The 21,240-nt window shown below is 46.8% G+C and overlaps 2 long non-coding RNA genes across 5 annotated transcripts in view; one reads left to right on the forward strand and one right to left on the reverse strand.

Moving 5' to 3' along the window:
- The window catches only part of LOC143830728 (uncharacterized), a 95,189-nt gene extending 92,544 nt beyond the window's left edge, over window positions 1-2,645 (forward strand). The window contains exon 3 of the long non-coding RNA XR_013228586.1: window positions 2,435-2,645. This is a non-coding gene — a long non-coding RNA (uncharacterized LOC143830728). The remainder of the gene's footprint in view (window positions 1-2,434) is intronic.
- LOC143830727 (uncharacterized) overlaps window positions 1-21,240 on the reverse strand; it is a 46,584-nt gene that overhangs the window by 22,052 nt on the left and 3,292 nt on the right. For all 4 annotated transcript variants that reach the window (XR_013228584.1, XR_013228582.1, XR_013228585.1 and 1 more), the window contains exon 2: window positions 19,984-20,126. This is a non-coding gene — a long non-coding RNA (uncharacterized LOC143830727). The remainder of the gene's footprint in view (window positions 1-19,983; window positions 20,127-21,240) is intronic.

Genomic DNA, 21,240 nt, shown 5'->3' on the forward strand with positions numbered 1-21,240 from the left:
GAGAGCGAACATAGCATGTGGCGAACAGCTCTGTGCACGTCATTTGGCCTGTTTGGTGCCACGTGGCCACCTGCAGAGCTAGTTGGCATTGGATTTCCCCAAACTGTGCAACTGTGCAATGATTCAAACGGTTTGACAGTCCTTAGTGCCAGGACTACTACGCTGTACATTAAAGGGCAGGATTTTATCGCAACACACTGTTTATTGATGATGGTGGCCAAGAAAGGGAAGCTGCCGGGATCCGGAACAATTTGTGCAACTGCGTTCTTGCCCAACCACATAGGAATTGGAGTTATTTTGCAAGGGCCGGCCTTGAATTCCCTAGAGAGCCAGGTGATTCTCATCCTGCATCCTCCAATTGGCTGCAGTGCATGTTCGGCATGTCACTCATTGACCAAGGCACACTCTGCCTGTGAGCCTGAAGCATATGGAAGCGACTTCTACAGGAAAGTGGGCAGAAGCAGCTACTCAGACAGCTGTCAGCCGGAATGCTGTGAGCAGTGCGGATGCAAAGCGGATTGACGTGCTGTCTAATTTGAACTTCAAACAAAACAGTGAGACGATTGGATGAGGGGTTTGCCTTGCATGCCATCGGCAAGTGAGAATGCCAATCACATTCCTTGCGGACCTCGTCAGCTTCCCTGGCAGGCCGACCTACTCGCAAAATGTCTTCCACTTGGTCAGCCCTGCTCTGCTCCCCAAGCAGATACCCTGGGAAGGAACTGTAAATGTTTTCTACATTTTTAAAAAATACATGATAGCTTTCTATGTCTTTATGTCTAACAATGATCTCCAGCAAAGGAGGAGGAGGTAGAGGAGGAGGAATTGGTTCTTATATGCCACTTTTCTCTACCTGAAGGAGTCTCAAAGTGGCTTACAGTCGCCTTCCCTTTCCTCTCCCCACAACAGACACCCTGTGGGGTGGGTGAGTCTGAGAGAGCCCTGATATTACTGAAGAAGAAGAGTTGGTTCTTATATGCTGCTTTTCTCTACCCGAAGGAGTCTCAAGGCGGCTTACAATCGCCTTCCCTTTCCTCTCCCAACAACAGACACCCCGTGAGGGAGGTGAGGCTGAGAGAGCCCTGATATTACTGAAGAAGAAGAAGAACTGGTTCTTACATGCCGCTTTTCTCTACCTGAAGGAGTCTCAAAGCTGCTTACGGTCACCTTCCCTTTCCTCTCCCCACAACAGATACCCTGTGAGGGAGATGGCTGAGAGAGCCCGGATATTACTGCTCAGTCAAAACAGCTTTATCAGTGCTGTGGCGAGGCCAAGGTCACCCAGCTGGCTGCATGTGGGGGAGTGCAGAATCGAACCTGGCTTGCCACATTAGAAGTCCACACTCCTAACCACTCCACCAAGCTGGACCAACAGAAAGACAAATAAGTGAGTTCTAAGCCACATGAACTCTCCCTAGCAGCTAAAATGGCTAAACTGAAGGTATTGTTCCCCAGTCACATTATCAAAAAACAAAAGTCACTGGAAAAGACAATCATGCTAGGAAAAGTTGAAGGCAGTGGTGGTGGTGGTGGGGGAGACCAGACATGAGATGGATGGACTCAATCAGGAAACCTTCAGCCTGCAAGACTTGAGAGATGTTGTTAACATGAAGGTGTGTTGGAAGTCAATAATTCATAGGGTCGCCATGAGTCAGAAGTAACTCGATGGCACTTAATACACCTGCCCACACAGGATATTTTCACTACCTTATGGGGGTGTTTTGATTCTTTGTGAAAAAATAATGGTTTCAAATTGGATTATTATGTACTAGCAATTCCATATATTCCATATGGCTAGACTGGCAGTAAAAACAAGCCCAGGCCTCTGTATCCGCAACACAGGAGGTTTCGATGAGTAGAACCTCATCTGTGAAATGCCCTTCTCCTTGAAGCTTACCCAATGCCACACCTAGGCCCATTCTGCACACGTTGGATAATGCACTTTCACTGTGCTTTTGCGGCTGGATTTTCCTGGGCAGAACTTCTAAAGTGCATTGAAAGGACATTATCCAACAAGTGCGGAATGGGCCCTGGTGTGGGGCTAGAAAATATTTCTTTTTACTCTAGGTTTCAATCAAGAGCGTGACAATTTGAAACTTCTCTTTGCACTTTTCTTCTAGCCTGAGTGCTTTTTCTTGAGATTTGTTTTCAGGGGCTGTAGGATTTCAGTTGTTTTGAGTTTTCAGTTTTCAGTTGTTTCAGTAGGTTTTCAGTTGTTTTCAGTCGGTTTTTCATGCTGAGTTTTAAATATTTTATCAACGCTTACACCTTTTCTGGTATTTGTGTTCTTCTTCTGCTTGGCTTTGTAAGCCACTTCAAGCACACGGCATGAAGAGTCGTTACAGAAATAAATAAATATGAGTGTCTTAGACCTGCATAAAGCCTTTAAATAGGTGGTTAAACAGCCTCTGGGTATCGTTTGCTTTCTTGGCAGCCACACATCACCCACTGAGATCCCACGTTCAGTCAAGAAACTCTCCACAGAGGGAACAGTGCTGAAGAGAACTGGGAACAGAACTACCACTTCAAGGTGAACTTGGAGACTCTCAATCAAGAGAAACAGCAAGCAGTTCTACGAAAGCAAAAGTGCATCAAGTTAGGAAATACAAGCAGGGAACCGATGAGTATTTCCTGGAAGCACCTCATTTCCCACTTTACCCTCCCTCCCCATGTTATCTCTTTCCTTCACCCTTGGTAGCCCCTATTATATCTCTCAACCCACTTCCTTCCCTCCTTCCCAGCCATCCACTGGATTTGCCCCCATAGCCTTCAGCTTTATTAATTCATTTATTCCGTTCCTTTATACGCTACCTTTCACTTCTCCTCCATTTTACCCTTATGACTGTGAGGTAGGTTAGGCTGAGAATGACTGGTCATGGGCCACCCAGCAAGTTTCCACGGAGGTACAGGTTTGATTCTGGGATCCTGGCCTGGCTTCAAGCTCCAATTCCCAGGAGCCAAGCTTTTCAGGCTTCAAGAAGCCCCAAGAGATGTCAGCTGGCCATGCCTCCTTAGCCGCACCCCCAGAAGTGTCATGTCACCAGAAGTGACATAGCCACCCATGTTAACAGGCAGGCTTCAGGAGGACTTGGAGGGGGAGCCAGGAGGTGGTTTAAGATGGGAGTAGACGTATAGGCTTCATACCCTTCCAGGCACAGAAACCATGAGAGAATTCACTCATGCTCAAGAGAAGAGGAGGGGGAGCAATGGAAGTGGCTGGTTCCCTAGCTTGTGGCAGGACATGAAGAAGAGTTGGTTCTTATATGCCACTTTTCTCTACCCGGAGTCTCAAAGTGGATACATTCGCCTTCCCTTTCCTCTCCCCACAACAGACACCCTGTGAGGTAGGTGAGGCTGAGAGAGCTTTGAGTTGGTCAGAACAGCTTTCTCAGTGCTGTAGCCAGGCCAGCCCAAGGTCACCCAGCTGGCTGCACGTGGGGAAGTGCAGAATCAAACCCGGCTCACCAGATGAGAAGTCCGCACTCTTAACCACTACACCAAGCTGGCCATGGACCCCCTCCAAAGTTCCCGTGGACCCCTGCGGATTCACAGACCCCTGGTTGGGAATTCCTGCTCTAGCCACTACGTAACACTGGCTCCCAGCTTTCCCTCCTTCTCTTTCCCTTGCAGCCTTTTCCTCCAAAAGCTCCACTCAGATTGCAAATGCATATGGTAGCACGTTAAACAGGAGAGCTGCATAGGGGATGCAGCCAAGCCCAGTCAAATCGCACAAGTTGTGTGGCGGCTGCCACTGGTCCCTGGTGAGTTGTGCGGCATCGATCCATCGATAGTCACTGTCAGGCCTGGGTAAGTCACACAAATTGCTAGGTGGTAGAAGAAGAGGTGGTTTTATACCCCAACTTTTCACTGCCCAAAGGTATCTCAAAGCATCTTCCAATCACCTTCCCCCCACAACAGACACCCTGTGAGGCAGGTGAGGCTGAGAGAGCTCTGACAGGACTCCTCAATCAGAACAGCACTATTTGGGCAGTGACGAGCCCCAGGTCACCCAGCTGGCTGCATGTGGAGGAGCGGGGAAGCAAACTCAGCTCACCAGATTAGAAGCCGCCACTCTTAAACACGACAACCCGCTTGGCCTGTCACAAATGGCTGCTGATGCCAAGCAGCGAGCCTCAGGTGGTGATGCTTTTAAAGGTTGTTCAGCAATATTGGACCAAAACAACAACATCCCAGAGGCCAACTTAACAGGTCATTCACATTGACAAGTTGCTACCTTTGTTGCTGGTCTCATGACTCCCATCCTTTTAAATGTAACATGGCAGAAATCCATCAAATGAAGCTTCCCCCATTATCTTGCCCGTACATTAGGGGAAATTAGGAATATCGGTGGTCTTTGGCAAGTCATTCCCAGCTGAACCTACCTCACAGGGTTGTCATGAGGATAAAATTAGGATTATGCCCATTCTTACTTTTGTGTGTTTGTATGTTGTGGTGAGGTTTTTTATTTCCTTGTTGGTGTTCCTGATTTTAGTTTCTATTTTTATTCCATGGGGGGGCATTATGCATGATATAATCTATATGCCATTGATTCAAAAAGAGCATTCAAATAACATCAAACCAAAGGGGGAAATCTAGTCCAAAGGGAAAGAAAAAGAATCTAATGGGCTGGGTTTACCCACACAGGACTAAAATGGCGGTTTCCCATTAAAACTGGCAAAGTTATGGAATTTGGAAGCCTCTCTGCCTTAATTTGGACAGGTTAAGTTTCCAAAAGGCAGCAGAGTAGGACTGGATAAACAGTTGGTAAACGTATAAACATTTCCCCAGCTGATCAGTCAAAAAAATTTTGCTGAACGTGAAATTGGAAGTGATGTGAAACAAGTTAAGAAAAGCCCAAAGAATTTTGTGTAGGAAGATTCACATATTTCTCAGGGGAGAAGAGAGTTCAACATAGCTAAAGATGTGTCTAGTGGTATTTGGGATGGCCATCCATTTTCTGTTACCTTCACCACTATTCTTTTGTTCCTGTGGATTAGACTGGATAAAACAAGAAACATTTCCCCCCCTTTATACTAGACTAGAATTTGGCTTGTGTCTCCAGAGCCTTGATTAATCCACTACACCTAGCTTCCTTCTCCCCCCTCCACGGTCTATAAAAGGAAAAGTTATGGTTCTGAATGAGCATCATGCAGGAAAAAAAAAAAGGCAGCCAAAGCATAAAGTATTAAACTTTCATCTGGCACCATAGGAGAGATGTAGTTATTAAATTTCAGCTGCTTATCGAACTGATATGAAAGTCATTTTGCATGATTGCTTTGCATCCTCAAATCTTCCCCTTTTATTTGCTGTGCATCTCTCTGCTTTCTTATTAGAGAAATACTCAAAGGATAAAAAAAAAAAAGCTGATAATATTATTCAGTTTTGACAATTAGGCGGGGGGAAAAAAAAACATTTTAAGAAGTGCTTTTTTATTGCAGCTAGTAATAACATAGGTGGCCCTCCCGGTAGCAGTCTCTGCTGATGTTACCCAGGGGTGATGCTAGCTTTACCCTGGAACTGCTGAAGCCCTAATGGTTAGACTGGGGGAGCTGTTAAGAAGCGTGGCCGGGGATGTCATTCTCAATATCGTAAACATCACACTGCAGCTGGAGCTTATATGGCCTAAAAGAAGCATCCTGAAGCTCAGGGGCCTTTCCAGGCCATTCGAGGATTGCCGTCTCCCAGTGTGTAACACCCTCTGCATCCTTACAGTTCATAATGGTAATCATCCAGCTTATCACATACCTGAGTGCTGGCTTGAGATAGTGGTTAAGAGTGGTGACCTCTAATCTTTGAGAATTTGGGATCTTCATGTCTCCCTTGATGTTTTCCTTCACATGTGTAGCCAGTGTTTTTTCAGTTGTTAGGAGTATTGGACAGGGATGGGAAACCCAGGTACAAATCCCCACTCAGTTTTGAGGCATCTTGCTTAATCCTGGAGTAGTGGAAGAGGCTGCCTAAGGAGGTGGTGAGCTCCCCCTCACTGGCAGTCTTCAAGCAAAGGTTGGATACACACTTTTCTTGGATGCTTTAGGATGCTTTGGGCTGATCCTGTGTAGAGCAGGGGGTTGGACTAGATGGCCTGTATGGCCCCTTCCAACTCTATGATTCTCTGATTCTGTGATCCTAGGCTAGCCACTCTCTCACCCTAGCTTACCTTATAGGGTTGCTGTGAGGGTAGAGGAAGGGAGACCAGTGCATGCACTTCTGATCGCCCTTGCAAGACATGATAAAAATGGGATAAATGGGATAAAAAAGTGATTTGCAGAATGTGACTCAGAGGCCTACTAAAACTAAGGCAAGTGGTATAGCCCAGAATAGGCCTGAAGTGGATTGGAGGCTACCCTAGAAGACTGGGCTTGCAATGCAGAAGGAGACAATGTCAAGACACCTCTGATATGCTCTTGATTTGAGCACCCCACAGTTGGGGTCACCATGAGTTGGCAGCATATTCTTCTTCTCTTTCTAATAAAAAAAGAACAGACAAGCCACTTTACCATTTTACCACAGTACCATAGGGCAGGGATCCTCAACCTGTGGTCCTCCAGATGTTCATGAACTACAATTCCCATGAGCCCCTGCCAGCAAATGCTGGCAGGGGCTCATGGGAATTGTAGTCCATGAACATCTGGAGGACCATAGGTTGAGGATCCCTGCCATAGGGTACCATGAAGGCCCCTCAATGGTACTGCGGCATGGGAGCTTTCAAAATGGCAGCCTGGGAGAGCCTTCCCACCCTGTGCCTGCCATTTCTGGCTCTGAGAGAAGAGGAAAGAAAATGTTTCAATTAAAAAAAGATTCAACACTTCAGGTTGACCTGCCGCCTCCCATAGGGGCCAATGATGAGGCTGGAGGGGATGGGAAGGGAATGGGAAGGGGGCCCACCCAGTTAAACCTCTGACACCCAAGTTTCCTCTCATAACTAGTGTGGATGGCAGGGAGGCAAGGCCAGCTGATATCCCTTCCAGGTACCTCGAAGCCTGAAAAATATTTTAGGGGTACCTCACAGGCCAAAAGGCTGGAAAAGCTAGGGCTAGACCATAGTTTTAAGTATTGAAATAAGGGGGACAGAAGTGTCCTAGTTGTGTGGGGGGCCGGGGAAGCCCCCTAATGAGCCATTTCTGTGCAGTGAGACCAAACTAGTGGACTCTTCATTCCATGCCACTCCATGTTGCTTTTTTTTACAGCTGCTTCTCCTGGAGAGGTAAATAGCTACTCTTGCACCTTCCCTTACAATGGCAAACCCAGCGGTTTGCTGAAGGAGGCATGTTCAGAAGTCATGCGAGCAGGGAGCCAGTGGCGCAGCGATTTGGGGGCGGGTGGCCTGTCTGTGTCAGAACTGCTGTCCAAGGCTATAGCCCTGCTTCACAGTATTATTCCATGTCTGGGTCGACCCTTTTTTTCCGTCAACCCCTGCATTAATCCATTGTATTCCGTTTCCAGATAATCATTATTATCTCCCGGAGAGCATAATGGTTTCTCAGTCGCATATGCACTTTATGTTTGTGGTAAATTTTGTGATTCAAAATTATAGGCCTGGGGAATAGTTTATTATTATAACCGTTCAGTGGCAAGAAACTGTCAACTATTATAACGTGTCAATGCTATGGGTAAGTGGTTAGATTTGACTCGGTATAGACTAAGCAGGAAGTAACCTGGTATTTTGCTTATTGTGATTTTTAACCCGTTCGGTCGGAGAGGGTGATAGAACTTGCAAGCGGTTACGTAAATTAAATCATTCGAGTTTGAAAAGCTTCTTGATGAGACACATTCATCCACCTATTGTTCAGGCAAAACCACTGGGGAATCAAAGAATTACCTTGGAGGGTCGGATTAAAAGCAGGGTTGCCAGCTTCCAGTCTTCAGGCTACACAGATCCCTAGAGAAAATGGCTGCTTTGTAAGGTAAAGGTAGGTAAAGGTAAAGGTAAAGGTAAAGGTAAAGGTAAAGGTAAAGGTAAAGGTAAAGGTAAAGGTAAAGGTAAAGGTAAAGGTATCCCCTGTTCAAGCACCGAGTCATGTCTGACCCTTGGGGTGACCCTTCTAGCGTTTTCATGGCAGACTCAATACGGGGTGGTTTACCAGTGCCTTCCCCAGTCATTACCGTTTACCCCCCAGCAAGCTGGGTGCTCATTTTACCGACCTCAGAAGGATGGAAGGCTGAGTCAACCTTGAGCCGGCTGCTGGGATTGAACTCCCAGCCTCATGGGCAGAGCTTTCAGACGGCTGCCTTACCATTCTGCGCCACAAGAGGCTCTTTGTAAGGTAGGAAATGTCATTATACCCTTTTGAGTTCCCTCCCCTCCCCAGACTATGCTCTCCCCAGGCTCCAGCCAGAAAGGTCTAGGAATTTCCCAACCCAGAAGTGGCAACTTTATGGCCACCGTAGCCTTCTTTCTCTAGCTCAGTCTTTCTCAACTTCTTTACCATTGAGAACCCCCTGAGTCATTCTTCAGGCTTTGAGAAACTCCAGAGGTGGTGCAATCGTTCAGAATAGGGTTGGGAAGCATAGCTGTGGGCACACCCCCTGGGGCCCCTCCCCTCCCCACCCCCTCCAGGCCCATCATTGGCCACTTTGGGAGAGGAGGGCGGGTCGACATGACCATATATCACCATATCACCCAATAAATGTTTAACAACTTAAAAAAATATATATTAAAAATTAAATCACTCCCACCCATTTGGGAAACCCTTCCAGGGCCATCAAGAAACCCCGGGGTTTCATGAAACCCTCGTTGAGAAAGCCTGCTCTAGTTCGTGCCACTGGATTTTGCCGAGAAGCTCACAAAGGATCGTATTTGGAAAAAGCAAAGTCTCACAACCTTGTCTCTAGCAGAATGTGTGGAGCCAGCCTAGCATAATGACCGGACCAGGAACTGCCTCATGTGTGTGAGTCTGTGCACACACACACGCACACCAACCTGACTGATACGGTTGCCAGATCCAGATTCAGATATCTTGGAGATTTGGGGGATGAAGCACAAGGACACAGGGGTTTGGGAAGGGGAGGGACTTCAATTGGAGATAATGTTCTAGAGTTCACCTTCCAAAGCCCAAGGAGGACACAACAAATTTTGAGTCCAGTAGCACCCTCAAGTTTGATTCAAGTTTTGTGGGCGCAGCGTACATGGTCTGACAATGAAATGGAATTTACCAAACCATATATTGAAGGAGAAAGTCGGTCATGGATTGATACATAGCAGCATGAAGATGCGAACCACATACATAGGCTTTACAGGAATAACAAGCTAACAATCACAGACTAAAACAGCCAGCTGGTTGTCGTGGTTAAGAGCAGCAGCCTCGGATCTGGAGAACCGAGTTTGATTCCCCAAGTCTTCATCCTCGTGGAGCCACCTAGGTGACCTTGAGTCAGTCACAGTTTTCTCAGAACTCTCTCAGCTCCGCCCATCTCACAGGGAGCCTGTTATAGGGAGAAGAAGGGAGAAGTAGGTGGTTGTAAGCCGCTTTGAGACTCCTTGGGGTAGTGAAAAGCAGAGTATAAATAAACAGCTCTTCTTCTTATAAGGTCACCTCTCGTTTGGGTTTGAGGAGGGCATGGTTTGGGTAGGGGAGGCACTACAATTGGGCATTATGCTACGGAGTCCACCTTCCATTTTATTCGGGTGAACAGATCTCTATCGACGGGAGATCCGTTGTAATCCCAGGAGATCTCCATCTATGGCCCAGAGATTGGCAGCCCTACTGACCTACCTCCCAGGGTTATTATGAGTACAAAACTGTAGGTGTCACCCTGAGTTTCTTGGAGAAAGGGAGAAATAAAAGGGTAATCAAAGACAAAGGTAAGGAAAAGGGACCAGGCTCCACTTAGCAGGCTTTTGGGAAGGGCTCAGAGCTACAAATCAAATCCTAACTATGATATGTTCAGCCACAGGACAGGTTATAATACATATTGCAGCCTGTCCCTCCCATGCCTCAGGGTGGTTTTCCTTCTACCGAGTCAGCAAGCGGAAAACAGAAGGGAGGGAAGGAGGGAGGGAGGGAGATGTGTCTGCCTGGCTTTTTGCCACATGGGCCCTCTTGCTTTTCTCCAGGTGTGTCTCAAAGATCATTGCCCATGTGACTTGTGATTACCGTACTGCAAGCTGACTTCACGCCTTTTCTGTTTGCTTCATCCAAAGCAATGGCCTACGCTGCTTCTGGGAGGGCAATTCAAAACAGAGCTCTAAATTTGCATACTGTGCACAAACCTTAGTAGGTTTTGGTCTCAAAAAATCGTTCTGGAGCATCCCAGATTTCAACTTCCTATTGTGCAGGTTGCTGCTCCATAAAGATGAACGCTCTATTCTGATCCACCTCGCAAGGCTGTTGTGTAGACAGTGCCCCCAGCCAAGCTGCTTGCCCTGCTGCGGCCCCTGTGAAAGGGTCGTTCAACCCCCAAAGGGGTCCTGACCCCCATGTTGAGAACCACTGCTCTACCTGAAGGAGTCTCAAAGTGGCTTACAGTCACCTTCCCTTTCCTCTCCCCACAACAGATACTCTGTGAGGGAGGGGAGTGGGTGAGATTAGGGTCTGGGGGGGACCTCAGTAATGCTAGGGAGTCAATCCTCCCAAGCAGCCATTTTCTTCAGGGGAACTGATCTCTGTCACCTGGAGATGAGCTACCGGTCCAGGGGATCCACAGGCCTGACCCAAGAAATAAAACAGGACTTGCTTCTGAGTAAACCTGCCTTGGATTGCTCCTCCAGCCTTCCACAATGACAGACGTAACAACAGTTATTTGTATTTTGCGTAATGTCAGGATCATTAGGATCTCTGCCATAAATTAGCCTGGGTGCTTCCATGACAGTTATATTGCTTGGTGCCTGGCAGTTTCAGGTCCTGTATTCATGCTTGTTAGTTAGAGGGAAATATATGTTTTGGGTAACTCTTATCTGTACTTCTCGGCTGGGGCCGGCTTTGCTATCACCCGGCCAAGGCCATGTGAACGTTCTGTTGTTTTTAATTGCCTGTGTCTTCTCCCTCCTGCTCCCCTCCCTTGGGAACTTTCAAGTTTTGGGCGGGAGAAAAAGTATTGAAAAGAAGAAGCAAATCTGTTTAGCCTCAGATTTGTCTTCACTAGTCTGGATGTTTGTAGTATTTCTCAATAAAGCTTTCTTATAATTAAGAAGCTAGTTGTGAGTTCTTTCAGCGTCTGACACGTAAGGGTGATCTACCAAAGAATGCAACCTTGCAGCCCCATTTTCTTATTTACTGAAGTCTAGTTGCCACCTTTCTCCCCATTAAAGTATACTCCCAGACCCCTATTTTAGAAAACAACTGAAGTGGACAGCTAAAGGCTCTCCTTTAACTCTACGCAGGGAGACACATGGCAAGTTTGGTGTAGTCGTTGGGAATGCGGACTTCTAATCTGGCATGCTGGGTTCAATTCTGCACTCCCCCACATGCAGCCAACTGGATGACCTTGGGCTCCCCACAGCTGATAAAACTGTTCTGGCTGAGCAGTGATATCAGGGCTCTCTCAGCCTCACCCGCCTCACAGGGGGTCTTTTGTGGGGAGAGGAAATGGAAGGCGACTGTAAGCCACTTTGAGACTCCTTCGGGTAGAAAAAGCAGCATATAAACACCAACTCCTCTTCTTCAAGGACCCTTCTGTGAAAGGAGAGAGGCTATAGCACTGCCAGCACTTGGCCATGCTGCAACCTTTTAATAAACAGGGAAGTTCACTTTTGTTTCTTTGTCCAGAGATTTCCACAGTTTTCTCTCAGTACTTTTCCTCCTGTGAATCAGATGCTTCTCTACCCTCCTCACACCTCAAAACTAAGCCAAGGGGGTTGTGTGCAGCCAGTGTGAGCACATGCAGAGTTCAATGATGCCAAGTGCCACCTAGCCAACCATCTTTAGTGACTAAGTCCCCCCTTTAATTACACCAAACAGAGAATTAGCCAGCCCCACATTTTCCAACCTTGAAGAACTGAGCAGTGGGAGAAAAATGGGTTCCACATAGTGATCGTCTAGGAATTTCCCTAGCTTCTATGGTAAAGACCACAGAAACTACGGGAGACGGCCTAGGGCATTACCCGGAAGTTTCATCACATCATCCCTAGTCCCCAACCTCCAAATCTCCTAGCATTTGCTAAGGCAGGATTGAGAACATTTTTTGTGACACATTAGTCAAAGAACAGAGCCTCTTGTGGCGCAGAGTGGTAAGGCAGCAGAAATGCTGTCTGAAGCTGTCTGACCATGAGGCTGGGAGTTCAATCCCAGTAGCCAGCTCAAGGTCGACTCAGCCTTCCATCCTTCCGAGGTCGGTAAAATGAGTACCCAGCTTGCTGGGGGGTAAATGGTAATGGCTGGGGAAGGCACTGGCAAACCACCCCGTATTGACTCTGCCATGAAAACGCTAGAGGGCGTCACCCCAAGGGTCAGACATGACCCAGTGCTTGCACAGGGGATACCTTTACCTTTAGTCAAAGAACAAGGGAGTCATCTTGTTTGCATCCCCCCTGAAAGATGGTTGCTGTGGTTGCTGTGATTTGGGGGTTATATTTATATTTTTTATGTATATTTATTTGATTTCTATACCGCCCTTCCATATGGCTCAGGGCGATTTACATACAACAACTTGGGGGAATACATGGAACAAATTAATATATAACATAAACAAATACAACAACAGCAACCATCTAAATAATGCAATTTCAGTGATCTTAAACAACAATATAACAGGGACAGGAACTTAGCTAAGGCCCTTAGAGAGGTCAGACTGGTTCAGGCCACGGTGGGGATGTCTAAGGCAGACCTGTGGTCAGTTTCAGGCAAATGCCTGGGGGAGGAGCTCCCTTTTGCAGGCCCTGCGGAATTGTCAATATAGATGGATATTCAGGTCTCATGTCTTTTAGGCTTTACCTAATTTTGGTTGATTCCCATGCTATGTTCCTTCCCGGGGGGGGGGGGAAATATACACCTTGGCCTGGCTACAATTATCCCCGATCTTATCGCACCCAGATGCCAATAGCGCTACACATTTTGCATGCGGGGTTGCTCTGAAAACAGTTCTGAAATGAGTGAGGAATGCAGTAACAAGTCTGCTGACTAATACGTTTGCATGAGGGGAGGGGAGGGGGGGGGAAACACCTCACCAATCTTGAAGGACCTGCACAGCCTGCCAAACGCTGATCCTTTTCCGAGCATTCTTCAAAGCGCTGATGCCGAACGTTAAAGCCCTAAATGGACGGGTACCTGGGATTCTCAGAAATCACGTTCCCTCTGCCCAGACATGTGTTACAGAGAGCTACATCACGTTCTAATGATTGACTCCCCCACCACCACCACCTTTTTTATACCCTGCTTTTCAGTACCTGAAGGAGTCCCAAAGCTGCTTATAAACACCTTCCCCTTCTTCTGTCCACAGCAGACACTCGATGAGAAAGTTGGGGCTGAGAGAGCTCTAGCAGAACAGCTCTCAGGAAACTGTAACTAGCCCAAGGCCACCCAGCTGACTGCAAGTGGAGGAGGGGGGGAATTAAAGTTGGTGCTCCAGGTTAAACTCTGCTGCTCTTGCCCACCAGACCACATTGGCACTAAGGAATGTGGTCCCTGATCCGGTGCTTTAGAGATGCCAGCCCCCAGATGAGACCTGGGATCTCCTGGAAATATAGCTCATCTTCAGGTGATAGTGGTCAGTTCCCCTGGAGAAAATGACTGCGTTGGAGGGTGGACTTCAGAGCATTATACTCCCCTGAGGTCCCTGTCCTCCCCATCCTCTGCCGGTGCCCAGGCAAATCTAATCAATACCACACCCAACTATTGGAATTAAATATTAGGAGCGCCAACTTCTAATCTGGCGAGCTGGGTTTGATCCTGCGCTTCCCCCCACATGCAGCCAACTGGGTGACCTTGGGCTCCTCACAGTTCTTTTAGAGCTGTCATATTAAAGCAGTTCTGTCAGACTTCTCTCAGCCCCCCCCCCCCCAATAGGGCGTCTGTTTTGGTGAGAGGAAAGGGAAGGTGATTGTAAGCTGCTTTGAGACTCCTTCTGGTAGAGAAAAGCAGCATATAAGAACCAGTTCTTCTTCAGTACTATCAGGGCTCTCTCAGCCTCACCTCCCTCACAGGGTGTCCCCTGTGGGGAGAGGAATGGGAAGGTGATTGTAAGCTGCTTTGAGACTCCTTCTGGTAGAGAAAAAGCAGCATATAAGAACCAACTCTTCTTCTTCTTCATATCCAACTGCAGCCTTTTTAATGACTCGATACCTTCTGACCATATAGGGTTGTTTTTCCCCACTGCTGCTAAGTCCCAAATAGCCATTGTGCACGTGGCATGAGATTAAGAGCTTCCTTTTTTGCTTTCTCTTTCTCCAGGACACGAGGCCCAGCTTCTCCGGCAACAGTATGTCTCTAAACTACAGGCCTTCTTTGTGATGGAACCACGTCTGAGAACTCCCGGCCTCCCTGCAACTCGCCAGATTTTTGTGTTAAGTTTTAAGGCCCAAGTAAAATTGTTTTCATCCGCTAAATTTTTGATGGTTTTGTGGTATATGTGTTTGACTTTCTTGTTTAGTTGCTTGGATTTGCCTCCAGCTATTCATTAAATCATATAATTTGCTATTGTTATCTACCACTAAATGGCTTTTTTAAAATGCTGCTTTTTGAAGAAGAAGAGGAGTTGTTCTTTATACTCAGGGTTTCTCTGAAATCTCATTCTCCTTACCCAAACATGTGCCATGGAAACCTTTTCTATGCAGTAGCAGCAGAGCTGGGTATTTGTGACAGGGCACTTTGCCGCACCACTTCCCTGGTCCTCATAGGGGAAGATTTTCCCCACCGGACCTGGTCCGCCCTGGATTACTGACTTCACATGAGTTAGCCGGGGCAGAGAGGTTCCACCATGCTTCATGGTGGCATATATGTTTTTAATTTTTTTTCCTCCAAAGGTGGGATTGGATTGCAACACAATCCCAACTCCATGGAAAAAAAAAATCCTGTCAGCTCTATGCCACCGAGAATCACCGTGGAGCTGACTGGGGCATTGTTTGCCCTTTCCGGGATGCTATATGAAGGGGAAGAACCAGGACTGGAAGGCTGGCGCTTCTACTTCCTCAGGGGCCTGGCCTGGGATAGCCCCCCTTGGTGCCTGCAGCTTAAAAGGAAACACGGAAATATCAGTGTCCCCTTACCATGGGGCAACTGAGGGTCTGATTAGGCCCATGCTCAGGCTGGGGCCTGGCTGGCATCAATATCATGTAGAAGTGGGGATTAGTCCTGCTGCCACCCGAGTACCAGCCTGGCCTCCCACCCAAAACAGATTCCCTATGATGTAGGTGGGGCTGAGAGAGCTCTGACAGGACTGCTATGTGAGAACAGCTCTAACAGGATTGTGACTAGGCCAAGGTCATCCAATTAGCTGCCTATGGGGGAGTGAGGAATCAAACCTGGCTCTCCAGATTAGAAATCACCAGTTTTAATCACTACAGCAAGCTGCAATGGTCCAGTTGATGTCCGACATTCAAAAGATGTGCACTGTCAGTCATTTTTCCCTAGTTCTTACCTGCTGCTCTCAAAATTTGACTTGCAGCAGATTATAAACAAGAATAAAACCCTAATGCATAAAACCATAAAAACCATACAAGCCAAATCAAAACCTACTCTGGAGATGAGAAAAATAAACCGCCCTACTCCACCTTCCATATCCCACCCCCCTCCATCAGCACCTCAGGGTACAAATCTTCAGGTGTGCTGATAGTTCTTGGTTGTGGAGGGGCTCCTGCAATCTTCCTTGCCCTGGCCTCAACCAAAGACCTGGTGGAAGAGCTCTGTTTTACAGGTCCTGTGGAACTGTGAAAGCTCCTGCAGGGCTAACTCATAGAAACATAGAATCATAGAGTTGGAAGGGACCTCCTGGGTCATCTAATCCAACCCCCTACACTATGCAGGACACTCACAACCCTATCACTCATCCACTGTAACCTGCCACCCCCTTGAACCTTCACAGAATCAGCCTCTCCATCAGATGGCTATCCAGCCTCTGTTTAAAAATTTCCAAAGATGGAGAACCCACCAGCTCCCGAGGAAGCCTGTTCCACTGAGAAACCGATCTAACTCTTCAGGGAACTCTTTCCACCAGGTCGGGGCCAGGACTGAAAAGGCCCCGGCCCTGGTCGAGGCCAGATAAACTTTTTGTGGACCAAAAATCACCAACAGGTTAGAACCTGCAGAATGCAAGGCCCTGCGGGAGCATAAGGCGATAGGCGTTCCCTCAGATCTATGGGGCCCAAACCATGAAGAGTCAAAAACAGAACCTTGAACTTGATCCAGGCTGCAACTGGCAACCAATGCAGCTGTCTCAGCACTGGGTGGATATGGGCCCTCCAAGATGTTCCAATGAGGACCCTGACTTCTGCATTTTGCACCAGCTGCCATTTCTGGATCAAGGCCAAAGTTAGGCCCACATAGAGCAAGTTACAGGAGGCAATCCTAGAGGTGACTGTTGCATGGATCACTGTGGCCAGGTGTTCTGGGGACAGATAGGGCGCTAGTAGCCTTGCCTGGTGAAGATGGGAAGATGCCAGGCATGCTACTCATGATCTGCACCTTCATAGTAAGTGAGGCATCCAAGATCATGTCCAGATTCCTAGCACAGGGCACAATGTTAAGTTGCACCCCGGTTGTCATAAGACAGGATAGCCTATAGGCTAATGATCCATGCCTTTTCTAAATAGTGGAGAATTTAGTGCAGAAATCATCCGCGTGGAAAACCTGCTGTCGTTTTTAAAATTTCAAATGTCGACACTTTCCTCTCCTAGTACAAAGAAAAGTTATATTTGGATGCAGCGGCTTCCTCTTTGATCCTTCTGTGCGATTTCTGTTCATGACTGGCACTAGCGCTGCTAGTTGTCCTGCTATGCTGGGATACCTGCCAGCAATCCCCTGGCTGGGCTTGCCAAATCTAGGTTGGTAAATCCCTGAAGATTTTGCAGTGAAGATGGCATTTGGGAGTAGGAGGGACCTTGGTCCATTTGCCAAGAAATAGGGCATTGCATCAACAGCATCCAACCATGTCCTCACTCATCAAATATTTTAATTATTTACTTTAGATTTATTCGGGGATTTATATCTCATCCCTTCCCCCAAAGGTCCCAGGGCAGCCCACAACAATGCAGAATAAAATAATCTAAAATGCATTTAAAACATAACCCACCCACCCACAACCTTCCCCTTTCCTCCCTCCCACTCTGGCAGGACAGCACATAGAGGAAACTAAAGGCCTGGCTAAAGACGTGTGCTTTCACCAAGTGCCCCAAAACCATATAATATAGGTGCCTGGAAAATCACCAGAGGGATATTGTTCCAAATCTGGCGGCTATCACATATCAATTCGCAACAAGTAGCCCCTATCTTCAAATATCAAAATCTCAGGAATGGGGTCACACCAACAAGCTAGGGATGCCAGTCCCCAGATTGGACCTGGGGATCCCCTAGAATTATAGTTCATTTCCAGGTGACAGATCAGTTTCCCTGGAGAAAATGGTTGCTTTGGAGGGCGGACTCTATAGCCTTATACTCCACTGAGGTCACTCCCTGCCCCAAATCCTTCCCGCTCCCGGCTCCACCGCCAAAGTCTCCAGGGATTTCCCAACACAGAGCTGGCAACCCTATACTAAACAGATTTTCCTGCAAAAATCCTCAAACCTTAAAAAAAATATATGTTTTTCCCCACATTTTAGACCCAAATTTTAAAAGTGTCATCTGCACACATGAACTTACCTTTCTTCTTCAGTGGGTGCCAAGAGCTACTCAGGACCCAGCCGGCATGTGCCAGGAACCTTTCTGAGCCCAGACTGCTTCCACCTGAGCCATATCGTTTGGATGTGCATTTTTAAAGGGTCAACTTTTTTGTCCGTTTCCGCACTAAAATTTGCTTCTTAGGGACAGTCCCAAATTGCCCCCTCACTTGCCCTGCAGCAAAGGACTCCCCAGAAAACTGGAATTTCATCTTTTCAAGCTAACTTTCATCTTTTCAAGTCTAACAAGGTCTAATTCAGGGCTGCCCAGAGCAGAAATAAAGGCATTCAAGTTTTCCCCGTGCCTACCATTTTGAGTTGTTTGGAATGCCATTTTCCTCATCACCTTCCTCCCTCCCTTCCCCCCCCTCCGTTCCCCCAAAATATTCCTTTAAAAAAAAAGTGATCTTATTACAACACTGTTTCTAAGTGTTGTTTTTTTAAGCAGTCTTGCAGTGTTATAATGTTATAACTCAGGGGGTTTTTAATTTTAAAAAATTGTTCAGGACACTTAGGGTGGAAGGGGGAGGAGGTGAGGCACCATTTTGCAAAAAACACATTTTTGGAAAAGGGGAAGGGAGCAAAGCAGGATGGGAGGCTGCCTCCATCGGACTCAGTGTGGAAGGCATGTTGCGAATTTCAAACCTGGGAAGAAAGGGGAGGAGGGTCCAAATGTCAAGATGCTATTGTCAACTTGCAGCATCCAAAGGAGGCTAAAACAAGGAATATCTCCTAATGCGGAAATAGTCTCAGAGAAGCTCCCAGACACAAACACTGCTGTGGTCTCAGAGCAGCCCCCAGACACCAACACTGCTCAAAGCAGCCATATTCTCCAGAGGAATTTGTCACCTAGAGATGAGCTATGATTCCAGGGGTTCCCCAGGTCCTACGTGGGGACTGGTAGACTGGCCAACCTGGAGATTTGGGATGGAGCCTGGGGAGGACATGGACCTCCGGTGGGATACAGTGCCATAGAGTCCACCCTCCAAAGCATCCATTTTCTCTGTAGCCTGGAGATGGGCATCTGGAGGCTGGCATCCATACCCCAATATGAAGGTGAGTCTGTCTTAACTTGGACAACTGGAAGCCCAGTAGAGACAGCTGGGGATTTTCCTGGGTGTTTTTGCCCTGTGAATTTCCCCTTTATTAGGCTATCCTGATTTATAATAACTCTTTGTTCTTGGCATACTGTTACAGTATTTCTTTGGTCAATTGGTCTCTTTTGCTCATTTTGCCTGGGTTCTTCGCTCCTCACATTGTGCCATACAGCAGGGCATTCCCTAACTGGGGGAGATATCCCTGGGGGCAAAGCAGGTGCCCCGGGCCTCCCCAAATTAACCCTAGACCCAGAGTGATAGGAGGCTTTGCCTGCTTCAGGGTTGAGGGGACAGGAAGGAAAGAGGGTTTGTAGGGTTGGGAAATACCTGGAGATTTTGGGGATGGAGTCTGAGGAGGCCAGGATTGGAGGACGAGAGGGATTTTCATGGGATATGGCTCATAGATGTTACCTTCCAAATCATCCATTTTCTCTAGATAATCTGATCACTGTTTCCTGAAGATCAGTTGTAATCCCAGGAGATCTCCGACTATCACCTTAGGCTGTGTGTGAGTGGCTGAAGATCTCCTTGAAAGGGATTCCCCATTCACACACACACAAAAAAACACACACACACACACACAAAACACCTGCATAGCCCCACTCCTTCTTTAGACAACCCCAGCACTAGGCATTCAAAGGATAGGTCCTCACTTCACAAGGAAGTATATCTGAAAAAGCATTTAGGAAATGAAGGCACCTTCCCATAGGATGTAGCACTGATATTTGTTGTAGAGACATTGATGTTAGGGCAGTGTAAGGCCAATGGCAGACCAGTGTGTTACTTAGTACCTCTGTAATGTGCAGACGCCAGACGTGCAATTGTGAACATGTCTGTTAACACACTGTAAAATTCATTGCCTACCAGTTCTGTAATCCTACCCCAGCTGCATTGTTCCTCGGCTGCTCTATGCTGTACGGCTGCATTCCCACCCCCCGTTTTCCATATTCAGTCACATCAAGATAGGTGACTTATGAATAAAGTAAGTCAATAAATAAATCCTTGTCAGGAGACTGTGGGCCAATCAGGGCTCATTATACAGGATGGAGATGTACAGAAAGGTGGAAGGATACAAGTTAGGTGGCTCATGGATATGCTCACAGCAAACTCGATCGCAACACAAACGTGTGGGCATGTACTCACGTGCACATCTAACATTGGGGATATTTTTCAAAGTTCAGCAATGCTGAGAATATCGATATAGTCCATGGGTTCATTTCCTTTATGTGCCCAGTTGCATGTCAAGGGAGCCCTGGGTATGTGTATCTCTTAGCTGGAATGAAGCCCTTTCGGGAAAAACAAAACAGAGACAGAAATTTAAGAGGGAGGCCCATGGTATTATCTAAATGGCAGCTCTCCTTCTTCTTTTTTTGTATTTTATAAACAACAATATGACACGGCGACAAAAGCTGTTTTGTTTAGCACAATCCTACATTCGGCAATTTAATTATTCCCTTAATTATTGAAGCATTCATCATAGTTTTCCAATTGATTCATTGCTGGCTGGCTGCATTGCTTTGACTCATTAATATAGTGACAAGTGAATTGACAGCCGTCTTGGTAACCTACATGAATCCTGGGAATAGGAGACTTGGGATCTGGAAGGGGTGTGTGTGTATTATTGTAATTAACCAACAAACCCTAGTCGCAAAAGCTTCATTAAAAGGCAAAGGTAGCTAATAATAATATGTCAGAAAAGCCCAATTATCAGTGGCTTTTATAGTCAAATCTACCAAGTAATATCTTCCCAGGACAACTTTATTTTCTTAGGAAATGAGCAATAAAGATGAGATTCCTAGTGCAAATAAGCCTTCCATAGGATATACCGAGACAGTACTCAGGGTAAATAATGCTGTGAAAATCCAAATTATTCTTGTTTCCCAACTGTGATACAATTCTGGCAGACCCTACGGGATTTTAAAAAAAATGTATTTAAAATCTTGAAATTAGAGTACATCACAGACTGTGGAAGCTTTTCCTCTATTATTTTTATTTAAGTGTAATTGGACTTAAAAAAAAAACACACTATTGCATAGGAGAGGGGTTCTTGCAAAGAAAAGGAAATCATCCCCAATTGCCTTCAACAACTATTTGGGTTTCTCACTTCTATATTAAAACTGCACACCTTTTTATGAAACAAAACCCACTCTCTCATGTCAATGCCCCCTTCATTCTCTTTGCCTCTTTTACAACTTCCCCAAATCGGTCAGGTGCTTTCAACACAGACTGCCCCGTGCGCCACAGCTTCTGTCTCAGCAGCTAATGTTCAAACAGGACACAACACCCACATCTTGACAGGGTGTTCCATCTACTGCCCTCGCTTACTTTTTAACTTCAGGGTGCTAAGCAGATCGACAGCTTCCCCCACCCCTCCTGTTTCAGGCAAGGGGGTAAATGTAA

Source organism: Paroedura picta, chromosome 2, assembly GCF_049243985.1.
Source record: "Paroedura picta isolate Pp20150507F chromosome 2, Ppicta_v3.0, whole genome shotgun sequence".
Classification (NCBI taxonomy): Eukaryota; Metazoa; Chordata; class Lepidosauria; order Squamata; family Gekkonidae; genus Paroedura; species Paroedura picta.